The sequence below is a fragment of the Giraffa tippelskirchi genome, chromosome 2 (genome assembly GCF_054371585.1).
Source record: "Giraffa tippelskirchi isolate mGirTip1 chromosome 2, T2T-mGirTip1v1.2.pri, whole genome shotgun sequence".
Taxonomy (NCBI): Eukaryota; Metazoa; Chordata; class Mammalia; order Artiodactyla; family Giraffidae; genus Giraffa; species Giraffa tippelskirchi.
Genome location: NC_137276.1, coordinates 12,337,956 through 12,354,486, shown reverse-complemented (window position 1 = coordinate 12,354,486; position 16,531 = coordinate 12,337,956). Strand labels below are relative to the sequence as shown.

The following is a 16,531-nucleotide window of genomic DNA, read 5'->3' as shown; positions in this document are numbered from 1 at the left end:
ACTACTTATCAGTTGGGAGGCTACTCTGTGCTCAAGAGAAGTAGAAAAACTGGCTGCTGCTGGAAAGGAGCACTTGCTTAGCAGGGGTGGTTGAAGCACAAGCACTCCCAAGTGCTGAGCTGCTTCTGAAGATGCCTCTGTCCCAGTCTCTCCACATCTGGCTCCTTCTCATCACCTCTGTCCTTGGTTCTCACCTCTGCTGCCACTATCCTGGTTCAGAGTCTCATTCCTTGTCTCGCCTGCACTCTTGCAGTGGCCCCCAAAATACTGAGTTGGCCAAAAAAGTTCGTGTGGATTTTTCTGTAGCATCTTATGGAAAAACCCGAACGAACGTTTTGGCCAATGCAATACCTCCTGGTCTTGCTAACATCATGGTGACTCTAAAACTTTCATCTGATCATGGTTTTCCTCCCACAAACTAGCTCCATCTTCTCCCCCCAGACTCCTGTTCCTTCCCAGACACTTACGATCCAGCCATTCCCAACGACCCCTGACCCTCTGAAGCCTCTGCCTGGAATGCCCTCTCACTCACCTCTGTTTGGAGGGCACTTTCTTGTCCTTTCAGGTCATGATGAAGCATCCCTCCTTTGGAGAGACTTCTAGATTCTAGATAGGGGCTTCCCTGGTGGCTCAGCGGTAAAGAATCTGCCTGCAATGCAGGAGACCTGGGTTCAATCCCTGGGTTGGGAAGATCCCCTGGAGGAGGGCATGGCAACCCACTCCAGTATCCTTGCCTGGAGAAGCCCATGGACAGAGGAACCTGGCAGGCTACAGTCCATGGGATCTCAAAGAGTTGGACATGACTGAATGACTAACACTAACTAACTAACGAGATTCCCTGGGTTTGGTTTTCCACTTCTGTGGTCCTACAGCCTCCTGTTCATATGGGTTCTATAGTTGGGCATAATCATCTGTTTCCTGGCCTGTCTTGTCTTCTGGACTGGGCTCCTGAAAGCAGGGGGTGGGGCGCTTTCATCCCTGTATTTCCAGTAGCAAGCCCAGTGCAGTCACAGATGGAAGCCTGTTTATTCAGTAGAGGAGCCCGGGATAGACTGGGAAGCAAGGGGACTGGGGAGGTAGGTGGTCCCTTTGGCAAGTAGTAGGAGAAACTTTGCACAAAAGTGAGCCTTTGTTGGTCCTGGAGGGGTGAGTAGACATTAGGTTGGGGGTGAGAGGAGTCTTAGGCAGTGGAAACGCGTGGTAGAGGCCCCCGGAACTGGCTGTGGGCAGATGGTGGCAAGTGGGCAATGACAGAGTGGGGATCATCCAGTGGCAGGCGGGGGGTCTTTCTCTCCATGACCTTCAAGTTTTTTGTAGCTTAATCTCTTCCACTTTTTGCAAGCTGGCATCCACAACACAAAGGGGAGGGATCCTTGGGTTTCCAAAGTGACACAGCTCAGCAGGAAACTCGGTGAAATCTGCGTTGCCCTTTTAGCGACATACCAAGGTAGTGGTTCTGTCTGGCATCCTTGGAGAAGCAGGCAGGTGGGCCCAGGCTCCTCTTGGGGTCATTTGTTCCATTGTGGATGAGTGGGTGGATCCCGCCGGCAGGACTGGCTCTGGAGGGCGTAGCCACGGCTGCCGTGGGTGCTGGTGGGCGCAGAGCTGCTTCCTGGAGCCAGGAAGGAACTGCCTTCTCAGTCCTCCTCCTCGGCCTTCACAATCTCCTGGTGCCTTCGCTTCATGCTCATCCGCTCATTGTTTTTGGGTCCCTGCCTCAGGCGGGTGGCTATTTTGGGGGTCTTTCAGAGAATTCTAAAAAAAATAAATAAGCCCCAAACTTAGTTTTTGCCCTCAGAGGATACATACATTTGAAGTGGTACACAAACTCAGGGATGCATTTTGCCAGCTGAGACAGGGTGAGGCTCTCCAGTCATATTGACTTTCTGGTTGACAAAGTGCCTTTAATAACTTAATCCCAGTGACACTGAGCTCTAGCTCTGGGTCAGCCTTGCACCAAGTGCCAAGGGGCATCAGCCCGTGTCATCTTTCTGGCAGCCTTTTGGACAAGAACTGTCTCATTTTATAGATAAAGAAACTAAAGCCTAAACAAAGTATGGATCACTTGTAGTTTAAGGTCAAGAGCCTGAGTGTGGGACTCGCTTACACTGTTCTTTGACTCTTGTGAACGAGGCGGGGGAAGTACTTCTTTCTCTCATTTAACAGATGAGACTATAGAGGCCTGGAGAGTCATACAGAGGCACATTCAGCCTGAACCTGGGCTCCTGATGTGTGATCCGGTCCACTTTCTTCTGACCATGCTGCTGTATTATTTATTAATAACTGACAGATGCTGCTGTCCCATGGGGTAGTTGTAAAGCTTCAAGGCAGGGTTTGCCTTCAATGAAGCAACAGCAGGGTACACAGAAAATGCTCTGGGCATTAAGGGCTTCTGTTCCTGTCCAGATGCAGGAGATGGGGCTTCAATCCCTGGGTCGGGACGATCCCCTAGAGACGGGAATGGCAACCCACTCCAGTGTTCTTGCCTGGATGATCCCATGGACAGAGGAGCCTGGCGGGCTACAGTCCACAGTGTCGCAAAGAATCGGAGCATGTTCCTGTCCACCCCTTGCCCTCCTGGAGCACTGCCCACGTGGCTGTCACTCTGGTGAACTCTTGACGATGGGTGGCAGGAAATCAGTTTATGTCGACCTGCCCAGTTCCAGGCACAAGGCAGCCTTCTTACTGCCATGCCGGCACCTTGTGGCCCCTGGTGGTGCAGTGGATGGGAGTGGCTGGCACCTAGAAACTCTGATGCAGGTGCAGCCCCATCTCTCACTCTAAATGTCTCTTCAGGGTGGTACCCAAGTCAGGGAGGGGGAACAAGACTATTGTTATGTTAAACCTGAAATAGGCACCTGTGGTTGGAGGGAGCGAGGAGATGCGGCTATTTTGGTTTAGTAATAACAAGAGCACTCTGTCTTTTCAGATGCTTGACAGTCACCTGCTAATCCCCTGGGGTCTGGAAGCAGCAGTATTTTCACACCCTCCTTTCACTTTACAGGGCTGGGGAGCTGCAGAATGGAGTGGGGAGGGGACTGGGACTCAGGCCTCATAGTTTGAGAAGATGCATTTGCACTTGCTCCTGACCCTTCCTTAGTGGGGAGAGAAGGGTACCTAGGTCTGGGAGAGATGCCTCTATGGTGGTGGGAGAGCATTGCACAGACCCAAGTCCGAATGCCAGCTAACGTTTATCCAGCATTTACTGCTTGCACGTGCTCTGCTTAGCACTGTACCTGTGATGTCTTGTAGGGTCCTCACAGTGCAGGTCTGAGATCAGTACTGTTGGCTCCTTTGTTCCCTTACTCATTCATCAAGATTATCGAGCTTGTCCTGTGTACCAGATACGATTCCAGGTGCCAAATAAGGCAAAGTCCTGTGTCTGGGAGCTTACACCCTAGTGTAAGTCAATCCTAAAGGAAATCAACCCTGAATATTCATTGGAAGGACTGATGTTGAAGCTGAAGCTCCAATACTTTGGCCACCTCATGCGAAGAGCTAACTCACTGGAAAAGACTCTGATGGTGGGAAAGATTGAGGGCAGCAGGAGCAGGGGGCAACAGGGGATGAGATGGTTGGATGGCATCACTGACTCGATGGATATGAGTTTGAGCAAACTCCGGGAGATAGTGAAGGACAAGGAAGCCTGGCGTGCTGCAGTCCATGGGTTCGCAAAGAGTCGGACACGACTGAGCGACTGAACACCACCACCCTAGTGGGAGTCATCATCGGCTGTAGCAGAAAGCAGAGAGCTGGGATTTCTTACTCGGCTCACAGTCCTGGTGATTGGAGAAGTCACCTCCAGGCTTGTGCTCTGATCACCCTGTTCCTTGTCCCGTCCTGACCACATTCCTGGCCTCCTCCAATCTGATATCTCTCCAACACTATCATTGTCTCATTGGGTGAACTGGAACTTTGGGAAATTGTTTCACCTGCCTTTCATTTCTAGGAGATTGATAGCTCTTGTGTTTTAGAACACGTCCCTTATGTTAATATTGTGACCTAGAAGTTTGCAAAAGACTTTCAAACAATTTTTTTGTTGGGGGGGGGTAAATTTTTTATTGAGGTGATAGCTCAGTTGGTAAAGAATCTGCCTGCAATGTGGGAGACCCCGGTTCGATTCCTGGGTCAGGAAGATCCTCTGGAGAAGGGATAGGCTACCCACTCCACTATTCTTGGACTTCCCTTGTGGCTCACCTGGTAAAGAATCCACCTGCAATATGAAAGACCTGGGTTCGATCCCTAGGTTGGGAAGATCCCCTGGAGAAGGGAAAGGCTACCCACTCCATTATTCTGGCCTGGAGAATTCCATGGACTGTCCATGGGGTTGCAAAGAGTCGGACACAACTGAGCGACTTCACTATTCACTATTCACTTCACTCACTTCACTATTCGTGTAGAAAAGGCAGAAGCAATCAGTGCACTGCTGGATGGGATTTTGCAAAGCATGCACATCACAGAGCCAACACCCTAGAAGCCCCCTGGAGCCCCCTCCAGTGTCTGCTTGCTCCAAAGTGCTGCTAACACCTGGGGTTGATTTTGCCCACCTTTGAACTCTGGATGCACACAATCACATGCTACCTCTTGTTTGGGTCTGGCCTCTTGGACTCACCACTCATTGCATTCAAGGTTCAGTCAGGTGGTTGCCGGCACTTGCAGTTGGCACTTTCTCACGGTCTTCCACTGTCTCCCATGCGTTTGACAGCCCTGTGACTTATGCGGATTGGGGAGCTATCCCCTGGATCTCCACACCGCAGACCACACATCACTGAGCCTTCTCCTCCTAGTTAGTGTAGCATGTTCTGGAACCTTCCCCTCCAGTTTCACGTCAATGCTTTGTGCTGCAACAGAAGTTCCTTTCCAGGTCTCCTTGTGTTCTGTAGAAATGGACACTGTCTCCTTGGCTCCTCTGGGAAATAAGTTGCGTTCCCTGGAAGGCACCCTGGGACAGCGGGCTGAGGGATGTGGCCACTTTGAACTCACCCTCCTCCCAACCCTGTAATTATCCCGCTTGCTCTTGTGTAAGCCTTTCCTTAGCTGTGATTCTCAAACTGGGGACCCAGCTAGCAACCCCAGCAGGTTTTGGCCCTCCTGGTAAGGTGCCTCAGGCAATCATGCTGGGAGCCTTTTCCTTTGTCTTCTGTTGAGATAGAAAGGTATAGGCAGAGGTGCCTCCTTTGTCCTGAAAAAATGCCCATGGTGCTCTGCTAGGCGGCTTGTCACTTCTGCTGTAAACCCCAGTCCCGCCCGGCCCTGCCTAGGGGAAGCCTAACTGATGGAACGTTCTGTGCTCCAGCTCCTCCTTTCCCAAACCCTTTTTTGTTTTATTTTTTAGTTAACTTGGCCATTTTAATATAACAACCCAATAAGGATAGAGAAAGCATTCAATAAGTATTTTTTTAATTGAAGTATAGTTGATTTGCAATGTTGTATTAGTTTCCAGTGTATAGCAAAGTGATATGGTTACATATAGCTGGATAAATAAACCATAACTTTCATTATGGTTTATTCCCTCTGATTTCAAACGTATGCCTGTCATCAAGGAGACCTCCCCCCGACAACCCACACACCATCACCCCCCAACAGTGGCAGCAAACCCTGTTTATAACTCTGGGTATTTATTTCTGCGCCCTTAAAGGTCAAACATGCGCTGTCTCGTGAGAAGTCTGGAATTGAGTCTATCTGAGGAACTGAGAGTGGACCGTAGTTGACAGCTCAGATGGGGTGGCTCTGGGACATGTCCCATCTTGACAGCTGCCTCGGAAGTGGCCTGATCTTTCTGGAAGTGATATGTCCCTTTGCCCAAGAAATTGCCACGAGCTCTCTCTTTGGTTCTCCAAAATCTTCTGCCTTTTTTTTATTGTTGTCACTTTGACCATGCTTTCTTACTAATTGAATCCCTGGTTTTCTGAATTCCCACTGCTGATTTTGCTAAAACCTAAACCCTAAACTGCAAACATGCATGAATCATGCATAGCATTATTTCCCTCCTCCTGCCAGTGACAGACATTGCTAGTTAATTGCCGCACTCCTGTCCACTGAGCCTGAACCCTGTCTCGAGTCCTGGAACTCCAGGCAGTCATTCCCATCTGTTTGATGCTCACAGGCTTAAAATCATTTTGCCATTGCAGCTCTGGGTGGAACAAACAGAATCCTGCTTTCTGGTAAGGAAGCTTGATTTCCTTTGAAAGGGGCCCGAAATGAAGGAAATCACCTTTTGGAAGCATTTCTTAGTTATCTGGACCTTTTCCCTTTGCAGGTGGGGTGGCGGGGAGCAGGTGTGGGGACCATGTCTTGCCCAGTGGATGTATTGAATACAAGAGTCCACATTCCTTTAGGGTGTCACTTGCTGCTCCCAGCATCACAGTTTCAAGGAGACTTGAAGGTTGTAAATAAGTAACTGGACTCTATCCCAGCCTCCCGAGGTCTCACAATGGTTGGTTGTTACTGGAGTCCTCAGAGTACATCCAACAGGATAAAAATGTGCCCTGCACAAGTCCCCAGTTTGGAATAGACTCACTTCCTGCTTCCTGGGTGAGACACCACCTGGCAGGAGGGAGGCCCTGGTCAGGGGCAGCACAGTCCAAGGGCCGCTCTCCTGGGGGCCTGGCTTGGTTGGGGTGCCCCTGTTCCTCACCCCGAGGGTTTATTTCCCAGGCAGGACTTTGGGGCTCCCCACACTGCTTACCGATACTGTTCACAAAGTCAGCGGTTCCCTCAGTCTGGCAGGGGGTTTAGGGTGGAGAGTGGGGTTAGGGGGCTCCTGGGGGCATGGGTGAGCCCCTCCTTGGTCCCATACTTTCTACCTGCCCCCCAGCATGCTCTTACTACAGCAGGATTGGCTGGGGTGCCGAGGCCTCAGGCCAGCCTACCTGGTGGTTTAAAACCGACTTAATCAAAATGTAAATACTTCTTAGGGCCAGAAGGCATGTTGGTCCAGGTGTCTGAGCAGAGACTGGGAACTGGGAGCGGGGCCTTCGGGGCTCCTTCCACACGGAAGCCAGGGGTTTCCTGGGGCCCCCGCCAGGGCCTCTGGAGGAGCCAACTGTCGCCAGGGTGACACGCCCCACCTGCCCCATCGCTGCTTGAGGACACGGTCACTGGGGCAAAGGTTGCTCTGGTGGCACCAGCATCTGCTCCCTTCCTCCTACCTGGTCCTCCTCCCCCTGCACCCACACCCTCTCAGAGTCAGTGATGTTTCATGGAGGGGGTCTCTGTCCCATGGTTATTCAGTGACTTGGAAGACGGTCGCAGGCACTCACAGAGGGCTGTGTGTCTGCCGTTGTTCTGGACTCCGAGGGTCAGCAGTGACCAAGGCAGATGCCATCCCTGCCTTTGGGTCAGGGTGGTGACCGGGAGTAAACCAGGAAGCAAACGTGATCATGTCAGATAGAAATAATCTATAAATGCATAAACAGGGGTAATTCCCTATAATGATGAGAACTGTGGAGTCAGGGAGATAAAGCAGGACCAGATGAGAGAAGGAGGCCAACTCCGTGGGTAGAGGTGTTACCGTAGGTGGGGACCCAGGCAGCCTCCACGGGGGTCGTGTGACTCAGGGTTGTCAGAAAGGGGCCCGCATGGGGTGGTCCGGAAGGGGGCACAGCCAGAGCAAAGGCCCGGAGGTAGGCACCAACTGCAAAGCCTACATGGGAATTTGATGAGGTCAGGATGCCTGGAGGGCAGTGTGGACCGTGGGGGCCGAGGTGAGAGGCAGGCGGGGGCTACTCGTGTGTGGGGCTTTGGACAGTACTCCAAACTCGTTGTAAGTCGTTGGAGGACTTTGCGTGAGAGAATGCCACGCTTTGGTTTGGGTTTGGATGCTCAGGCTGCTGGGCGGAGATGGTTTGAAGCGATGAGAACAGAGGTGGGAGAGCAGGAGGGAGGCTGGTCCCTCCTGTCCGGGGACAGAGCGGACGCTGGCCCAGCCCAAAGTGGCAGTTGTGGAGACAGAGAGGGGACAGATGTGTGTTTTGCTGTAGAAACCGCAGATGTGGGCATGGACCCAGAGTGGAATATAAGTGCGGGGGGCGGGAGGAGTGAAGAGTGGAGTGTCTCCTGGGTTTGGGGCTCGGTAGGGCTCCTCTGATTTGTTCACCTCCTCAGCTGAATGGTCTGCAGTGTCCCCGCCCCAACAGAGTCCTTACTTACCCTCAAGTGCCACGTGGTACCTGGCTCCTGTGGGCGCCCATTAGCATACTTGGAGGGGTTGACTCCACCTGCTTTTCTGGATCCAGAAGGCTGGACAGCGTCATGTTACCTGGAGTCTGGGGAAGTTGGGGAACTTAGGATTTAATGCCCGAGAGGCAGCCCAGGGCAACCTGGCTGAGGGGCCAGTGATCAGGATGTGGCCAAGGGTTGTGGTTGACAGCCCCGGTGACAACAACTTTGGGACAACAGTGAGAGCTATTATTGATTGAGTGCTCACCCTGCCCTGTGCCAAGAACCGAACATGCATTTTCTCAGTTACTCCTCACAACCCCGAGCAGCAGGGTAGACGATCTTATTCCCATTTTGTAGATGCAGAGACCGTGGTTTAGAGGGTTTGGTCCAAGGTCACCTAGGCAGTTAGCGGCCAATCTCACCGACAGGCCCCTGACTCCTGGTATTAAGTCTGTTGCCAACATCCAACCCTGTTGCCGGTGTACCACGCTGTCCCCTGACCCGTTGTGTGCTGAGGGCCAGCTCCGTGTCCCTGTCTAGGGCGAGTGGGCCGGAGAACCCCTGCTCCTCCGTGGAGGAGGACCGCTGGGAGTTTGCAGAAACAGCAGTCCCTCCCTGCCGCCTTCCCTCCCTTTCTCATTCCTTCCCTAGAGGGCTTGCTGCGGGGTTCAGGCCTGGTGGGAGTTGGAGGTGCAGGAGACCTTTGCGCTTGGCAGGAGCAGTGTCAGCTCTGTCTTTTGGGGGCAGTCACCACAGCTGCCCTGGCCCTGCCCGCCACCACCCTGGCACCCACAGGGGCACACCTGACCGATTTCCACTTGATCTGCCGCTGCCCGTTCTTGCTGGTGGGTGGAGAGCAAAGCTCCTCCATCAGGTCTGGACAAATCCGAAGGGCTCCCTCAGGGTCTGAGGATGAAAATCATGCCAAAAGGTTATTGTGCCAATTGAGCTGTAACCGGGAGGGGGGAGGGGTTGTGATTCTGATGTCCCAAAAAGGAGGTGTTATGTACCCACATGTCCCAAACCTTCCGTTCAGGGGCCCTAGCCTGGCAGGTGACCGTCCAAGCTTGTCTTCCTAGGGACAGGACCCTGGACTGAGCCAGTGGGGTGTGACTTTCCTGACTGCCACCGTCTCCATGTCCCCCAGCTCCGCAGTGTAAACCCGTGGGGGTGGGACTTGCTTCCTCCTCATTCACATTGTATGACCCCCGCCTGGCCCCTTGTAAGTACCCAGTAAAGACTGGTTGGTAGGTTGAGTGAGTGAATAAATGCATGTATGAGTGGATGGGCAGCCCCTGGTCTTTGCTGCTTCTCTGTTCCTCTGGACCTGCACTGTCCAAGCTGGTAGCCACTCACCATTTATGGCCACGGAGCCCCTGAAATGTAGCCAGTCTGAACTGGGATGTGAACTGAGTGTATACTATTTCCGAGATGAAGTATGACCAAAAAAAGTCAAGTGTCTCTTTAATATTTTTTTATACTGATTACGTGTTGAATGATATTTGATACACCGAGTTAAATGTGAAATGTTACCAAAATTTATTTTGCTTATTTCTTTTTCCTTGTTCGATGTGGTTCCCAGGCAGTTTAAAGGTGGCTCGCGTTCTATTCCTCTCAGACTATGCTGGCCTCAGCTGAGGCATTTGTCTTTGAAAGGCCAAGAGGCCTGGGCTCCAATCCCACGTCTCCCATTCCTGCCTGTGTACCATACAGCAGGGCTCTGAGCCTCAGTCTTCTCACCTCTGAAATGGGGATGTTGAATGACACCTCACAGTCAGCATTAGTGGGAGGAGACAGCAGTGCCTTGAGTGGGGGACCCATGGCATTTCAGCTTTCTCTGCCTCTCGAGGAGGTAGTCTCTGATTTGAGGGTTTTCGGCCTGGCCACGACTGAGCCCTGCTCCTGAGACTCAGAATTCAGGCCGTAACGCTAAGTTGGAGAAGAGTGAAATCGAAAGAAAATCACTGTGTGCTGAGGAAGCAGGTGTGTCAGAAGGACGGCGTAAGGAGGGCAGGCAAGCTTCTCGTCAGGACCCCCAAGCCTCAGAGCGGGGAACTCAGGGAGCAGGTGGCTGCCCATGATTGTCACCCTCCCTCCGGGGCCCTAGGGTGCTCTCCACCCCAGGCGGTCATAGCCTGCACCCTCCGTGGTGCTGGGGCAGACGCACGGGTGCCCTTCAGCAGCCTCTGTATTCAGAACAAAGCCCAGTCTTTGTGTGTGTGTGTGAGTGAGTGAGTGAGTGTGTGTGTGTGTGTGTGTGTGTGGTGGTTACTCCTTTCACTCCCATCCTCAGGGTTCAGTGTCCTGGCCCTTGAAGGGGGCGGGGCAGGTTCAGGACCAGAATGGTTTCCCCCCGCCCCACCCCTTGGCCACTGGGGAAGCTGCCGGGATCCATTCAGCACTGAATGCCTCCTGGACGTTTCCTCAGCTGACCCCCCCTAATCCAGCAAGCATTCTCCCATTTCACAGAGGAGGAAATGGAGGCCGGAAGGGACGCAACTAGTCAAAGGCCACACGCTTAAAAAGAGGTGGGCAGCCAGAAATTGAATAGGGGTCTGTGCTGCGTGCTTGGAGGGTAGACTTCTGACAGAGCACCCAGAAATCTGCAGCAGGGGGGCCTGGATGGACTGGCAGGAGTCTTGTGCTGCTTGTCTTTTTAAGAATATCACCATGTGGGACTTCCCTGGTGATTCGATGGTTAGGAACCTGCCTTCTAATACAAGGAATGCGGGTTTGATTCCTGGTTGGGGGGCTGAGATCCCACGTGTGGTGGGGCAATGAAGCCCACATACCACAACTAGAGAAAGCCTGCACATTGCAGCAAAGACACAGCCCAGGCAAATAAAATATCATAAAATAAAATATCACCATTCTTAGCATCGTGGCCTGTCTGTCCCTCAGTGTCCAGTCTGCTTCAGCAGCTGGTCCTGAAGCCTGCTTGGTTAAGGCCCTGGCATCCCCCAGAGCAAGGGGAGGATGGCTGCCCACCCCTAGTGTCCTCATCTGTCACAGCGGCTCCTCCTTGTCGAGAGGAGGGGAGGATGCAGAGAGGCCAGCCTGCAGAGAGGCTGCTCAGAAACACCAGCTACATCTATTACTGTTACTGTTTTTTTTGGCTGCCACCCAGTTTTCTATTTCCATCACTTTCTCTTGTTTTGGAAACAGAGACCCCAAGTGATTGATAGCAAGTGAAGTCCGTTGTCAAGGCTATGGTTTTTCCAGTAGTCATGTATGGATGTGAGAGTTGGACTATAAAGAAAGCTGAGTGCCAAAGAACTGATGCTTTTGAACTGTGGTGTTGGAGAAGACTCTTGGACTGCAAGGAGATCCAACCAGTCCATCTTAAAGGAAATTAGTCCTGAATATTCATTGGAAGGACTGATGTTGAAGCTGAAACTCCAATACTTTGGCCATCTGATGCAAAGAGCTGACTCATTTGAAAAGACCCTGATTCTGGGAAAGACTGAAGGTGGGAGGAGAAGGGGTTGACAGAAGATAAGATGGTTGGATGGCATCACCAACTCAATGGACATGAGTTTGAGTAAACTCTGGGAGTTGGTGATGGACAGGGAGGCCTGGTATGGTGCAGTCCATGAGATCGCAAGGAGTCTGACATGACTGAATGACTGAACTGAACATGCCTTGCCCAGCCCTGCCCCTTGGCCCAACCCAAGGTCAAGTATGGCCGGCAGGTGGGGGCTGGTCTGTTTCAGCAGCACGGGGTTGCCAGGAATGAGGGGGCAGCCCCCTGGTCCAGGTAGCCGGGTCCCAGAGCAGCAGCTTGTCACGACTGGGCGTGGCCAGCAGAAGCGTGCTTCCCAAACATGCTGAAGTGGGGCAGGACCAGGTGCCTGGCTGCAAGGAGCCCTGGGAAAGCCCAGGTGAAGGTCTCCTGAATCTCACCTTGGGCTTGGCGCTGAGGGCCTGGCCCAGAGCCTCAGACGCTCCAGCTCCCAGGGCTCCCTGCTTCAGGGCTTAGGGCTCTCTGAAGCTTCAGGAAGCCAAGATCTCCAGGGGATTCTTGGCCTCTCTTCTCATCCTTTTGAGGGCAGAGCAAGAGGCAAGCAGAAGCTGTGCCAGATCATCTCTCAGAGTCCTGGGTGGAAAGGAGCCCAGTACAGCCTGCTTCTGGGGTGATACCTCGCTCACTCATTCATTCATTCTCTCACTCATTTGCAGTGCAGACACTAACTGAGGTCTGCTCAGTGACCTCTCACTGAGCGCTTGAGAGCAAAGGGGACATGGCCTCTGTCCCTTTAGATGAGGACCTAATAAAGACATAAATCGTGATAAGTACTTTGATGAAGAGACTGAGGAGCCGTTGGGGAGAAACATGAAGACATAACTCTTGGATTGATGGGGAGCAGGTTTGAGGAATGAGACCTGAATGCTTGTTGGAGGAGGTGGAGGTAATGTGTGTCAGAGTGCTCAGAACAGCATTATTTGTGACGGTAAAAATTTGGAAATAACCCACTGTCAACAGAGCGTGGGTGAATGAATTATTTTCACAAAACCTGTGGGTATATACATCAAAAAAATTTTTTAACTCTCTTTAAGCTTGAAATATTTCATTAAAAAAACCAAGATACTGGAATGTGTATCTGACCAGGGGAATGACATGTGCAAAGGCCCTGAGGCAGGAAATTTTCCCAGTGAGGAAGAAAGTAAAAGTCTGGCTTTTGCCCTGCAGGCTACCCCCATGACCTCTCTGTTTGAATATCTGCTTTTAGCTGCCCCTGAGATCATGGGAAAGGCCCTTGGGAAGGCCTTGTGGGAATCCTGGGTGTCAGCCGGAGGACAGTGTGATGGTCGCAGAAACTGGACCATCTGCAGCATTGCCTGCCTAAGCTAGCCTTGTGGGAGGGGAACCCCTGGGGTGAGTCAGCCCTCTTTGGTTAGATGCAGTGGAGCCTAGTTGAGTTTCTGCCAAGGGCCTGTGCTGATCCTGCTCTCCTTTTGTGGAGGAGTTTGCCTGCTCACCCGGCCATTGTGTGGGGTGAGTCACTATTTCCCCCATTTTGTTGATCACAGACACCTTCCAACATGTCTGTTCAGCCTGAATTGCACACGCTGGTGAACTTTGACATCTGGACGAGCAAGCTGGGCATGCGCTTCAGCTTTGTGTCCAGGGACGGCTCTTCTAGAACTCTCTGAAATCCATGGAAGTGGGGATTGAAGATTGACGATCACTGATCTGGTCTTCTCTTTTCTGACCGTGCGTGGAAACAGAGGCCCGAAGAGGGGAGGCGTCGCATCTGAGGTCGCGCAGAAAGGGAAGGAAGCAAGGGGCCCGGCTGACGTTTGCAGTCGGTCCAGAGCTTTCTCTTGGCCCTGAACTTGGGTCTCGACATCCCTAGCTGAGATTAGTCCTCTGACCTCTCCTGGGGGGAGATGTGTTGAGTCTGATTCTGGCCCCGCGAGCCTGGTGGGTGGGGTGGGAACCGCGGGTGTGAGATTCAGGCCAGGGCGCCGCACCTGCAGGTGCTTCCTGCTGGCGTTCTGCAGGGGAGAGCTTCCCACCCCCTCCCTGTGACTTTCTGGCTGCAGCATCCTCCAGCATCTACTGGGTGCAGGGCAGGGTGCTGGGTGCAGCAGGCTGTGGCCTCTGCCCTTCTGGACCCTCTTTCCGGCAAGTCGGTGCCAGGTTGATTATTAGAGGGCATTGGTGCCAGGTTGGTTATTAGAGGGCAGCCGGGCTTTGCCTGAGAAAGTGCTGTGTGCCCCACATGACTCACTTCTCTCTGGGCCTCTGTGTCCCCAGCTGTTCGTTGAGGGGCAGGGCTGTGTGATCACCAAGGCCCCTCCCAGCTCTGGCATCCATTAGTGCTGAGTCTGGTGGAGAGGAGGGAATAATTAAAGCCCTTTCTCATTGAGCTTTCTTCACTGTGCTAAAATGCTTTACACGCTCATGACTCCTGGGTCTATGAGGTCACAAAAGAGTCAGTGGAAACACAGAGAGGTTGAGTGACTTTCCCAGAATCACACAGCTAGGAAAGGACATAGTTGGGATGTAAACCCAGGCAGTCTGATCTGAGAATGTGTGATCTTAAATCACCACTTGTGGAAGGCTGAACAAGGGCTCCTGAAGATGTCAACATCTGAAATCCCTGCAACTTGTGAATATGTTGCCTTGGCGGTAAAGGGACTTTTCAGTTAATGAAGTTAATTAAATTAATTAAAGAATCTTGAGATGGGGAGGTTTGCCTGGATTATCCTGATGGGCCCAATGTAATCACAAAGATCTTTATAAGAAGGAGGCAGATGGAGATTTGACTACAGAATAGGAGGCCAGAGTGATGCAGCCTGAGAGACACTGAACCAGTGACTGCCGGCTTTTAAGATGCGGGAAGGGACTGCAAGCTGAGGAATGCAGGCAGACTCTAGGAGTCGGAAAAGGCATCAGAAATAGTCTCCCCTAGAACCTCTGGAAGGAATCAGCCTTGCCAACACTTTGGTTTTAGCCTAGTGAATCTGATTTCAGCTTTCTGACTTCCAGAACTTTCAGATAATAAATTCATGTTATTTTTAAGCCACTAAATGTGTAGTGATTTGTTATAGCATCATTAAGAAATTAAAATGATCATGTCCTACTCACTCATCTCCTTGCAGCAGGCTCTTCTTTCTGTATGCAAGTTAGAGTCTGAAATCCTAGGGGTAGAAATTTAATCTGCCAAATACTGCTCTCCTTGGCCATTTTACTATTAAAGAAGCATTTTAGAGAAAGACTGTAAGGCCAACCACCTTGTCCCCATTTTCTTTGCTGTGTAATGGGAGTTAGAAAGGAAAGGTAAGGAGGGAAAGGGTTATGGGACCGGCATAGACTCTGACTCTGAAAGTCCCCAGGGGGATGCTCCACCTCGCAGGCACCGTCTTTGGTCTTCTGTCAGTGATCACCTACAGTGGGGTCTCGACCAGATGCCCAGCATGTTTTTGTGGGCTGAACAAGCACGGCCAGAGCCTTGCAGAGAACACAGGTGTCTGGTTCATCTTCAGGTAATTGTGCTTGTGGTAGAAGTAGCCCTGGACTTTACTTGGTCAGGAATTTTAAAAAATACATTATTTATTTATTTGGCTGCATCAGGTCTTTGTTGCATTATGCAGGATCTTTTGTTGCGGCTCCTGGACTCTTGCTGTGGCACTCAGGGTCAGTAGTTGTAGCGTGTGGACTTCGTTGCTCCATGGCATGTGGGATCTTAGTTCCCAGACCAGGCATCAAACCTGTGTCATGTCCCCTGCATTGCAAGGCAGATTCTTAGCCCCTACACTGCCGGGGAAGTCCCCACATCAGAAATTTAAACAGTCCTTAAAGAAAGCAGTTCCTCCTGTAGAGATGCTATCTTGAGTTGATCTTTAAGGACAATGTGTCCGCTCTGTAGAACCCAAGGTGAGGCCCTCTGGTCCTGTCCAGCCGCACAAAAAATGGGGCTCTTTTACCTTCTCCAGAGTGTGGCTTAACTGCTCATGTGTCAACCACAAAGACCCATGGGACCTGAGAACTCAGGGACCCGGTTCCTCATCTGAAGAAACTGAGGCCCAGAGAGAGGAAGGGACTCCCTAGGACCATACAGGAAGGAAGTTAATGGTTTTCTTGATGGGAATTTCAAGCTCTGAAATTATAGGGATTTTTTTTCTGGAGTCACATTAAGACATGGGGTTCATTCACTCATCCATTTAGGACATTTTCTTGTGCACCTGCTCAGCCAGGCACTAGGTATAGTCACGGTGCTAGCTTTTGAGGAGTAATCTTCTAAGGGGTGGGAGCGGTGGGTGACAATAAGCAAGCTTAAAAGCTAAATGAATGAAATAATTTCAGGTCACTATAGTTCATAAGGGACTTCCCAGGTGGTGCTAGCGGTAAAGAAACCACCTGCCATGCAGGAGACATAGGAAACACGGGTCTGATCCCTGGGTCAGGAAGATCCCTTGGAGGAGGGCATGGTAACCCGCTCCAGTATTCTTGCCTGGGAAATCCTCCCATGGACAGAGGAGCCTGGCGGGCTACAATCCGTCAGTTCAGTTCAGTCACTCAGCCATGTCCGACTCTTTGCGACCCCATGAATTGCAGCACACCAGGCCTCTCCGTCCATCACCAACTCCCGGAGTCTAACCAAACACATGTCCATCGAGTCAGTGATGCCATCCAACCATCTCATCCTCTGTCGTCCCTTTCTCCTCCCGCCCCCAATCCTACCCAGCATTAGGGTCTTTTCCAATGAGTCAACTCTTCGCATGAGGTGGCCAAAGTATTGGAGTTTCAGCTTCAACATCAGTCCTTCCAACGAACACCCAGGATTGATCTCCTTTAGGATGGAATGATTGGATCTCCTTGCAGTCCAAGGGACTCTCAAGAGTCTTCCCCAACACCACA

General features: G+C 51.7%; 1 protein-coding gene and 1 long non-coding RNA gene across 3 annotated transcripts in view; one reads left to right on the top strand and one right to left on the bottom strand.

The window, feature by feature from the left end:
- The window catches only part of GRK5 (G protein-coupled receptor kinase 5), a 226,746-nt gene that overhangs the window by 69,572 nt on the left and 140,643 nt on the right, over positions 1–16,531 (top strand). The gene's annotated exons all lie outside the window — the stretch shown is intronic.
- Positions 1,010–14,050, bottom strand: LOC145524261 (uncharacterized). Its single transcript, XR_014067353.1, has 4 exons — positions 13,899–14,050; positions 8,967–9,069; positions 8,152–8,267; positions 1,010–1,755 (listed from the first exon to the last, which is right to left on the bottom strand). It is a non-coding gene; the product is annotated as an uncharacterized LOC145524261 (long non-coding RNA).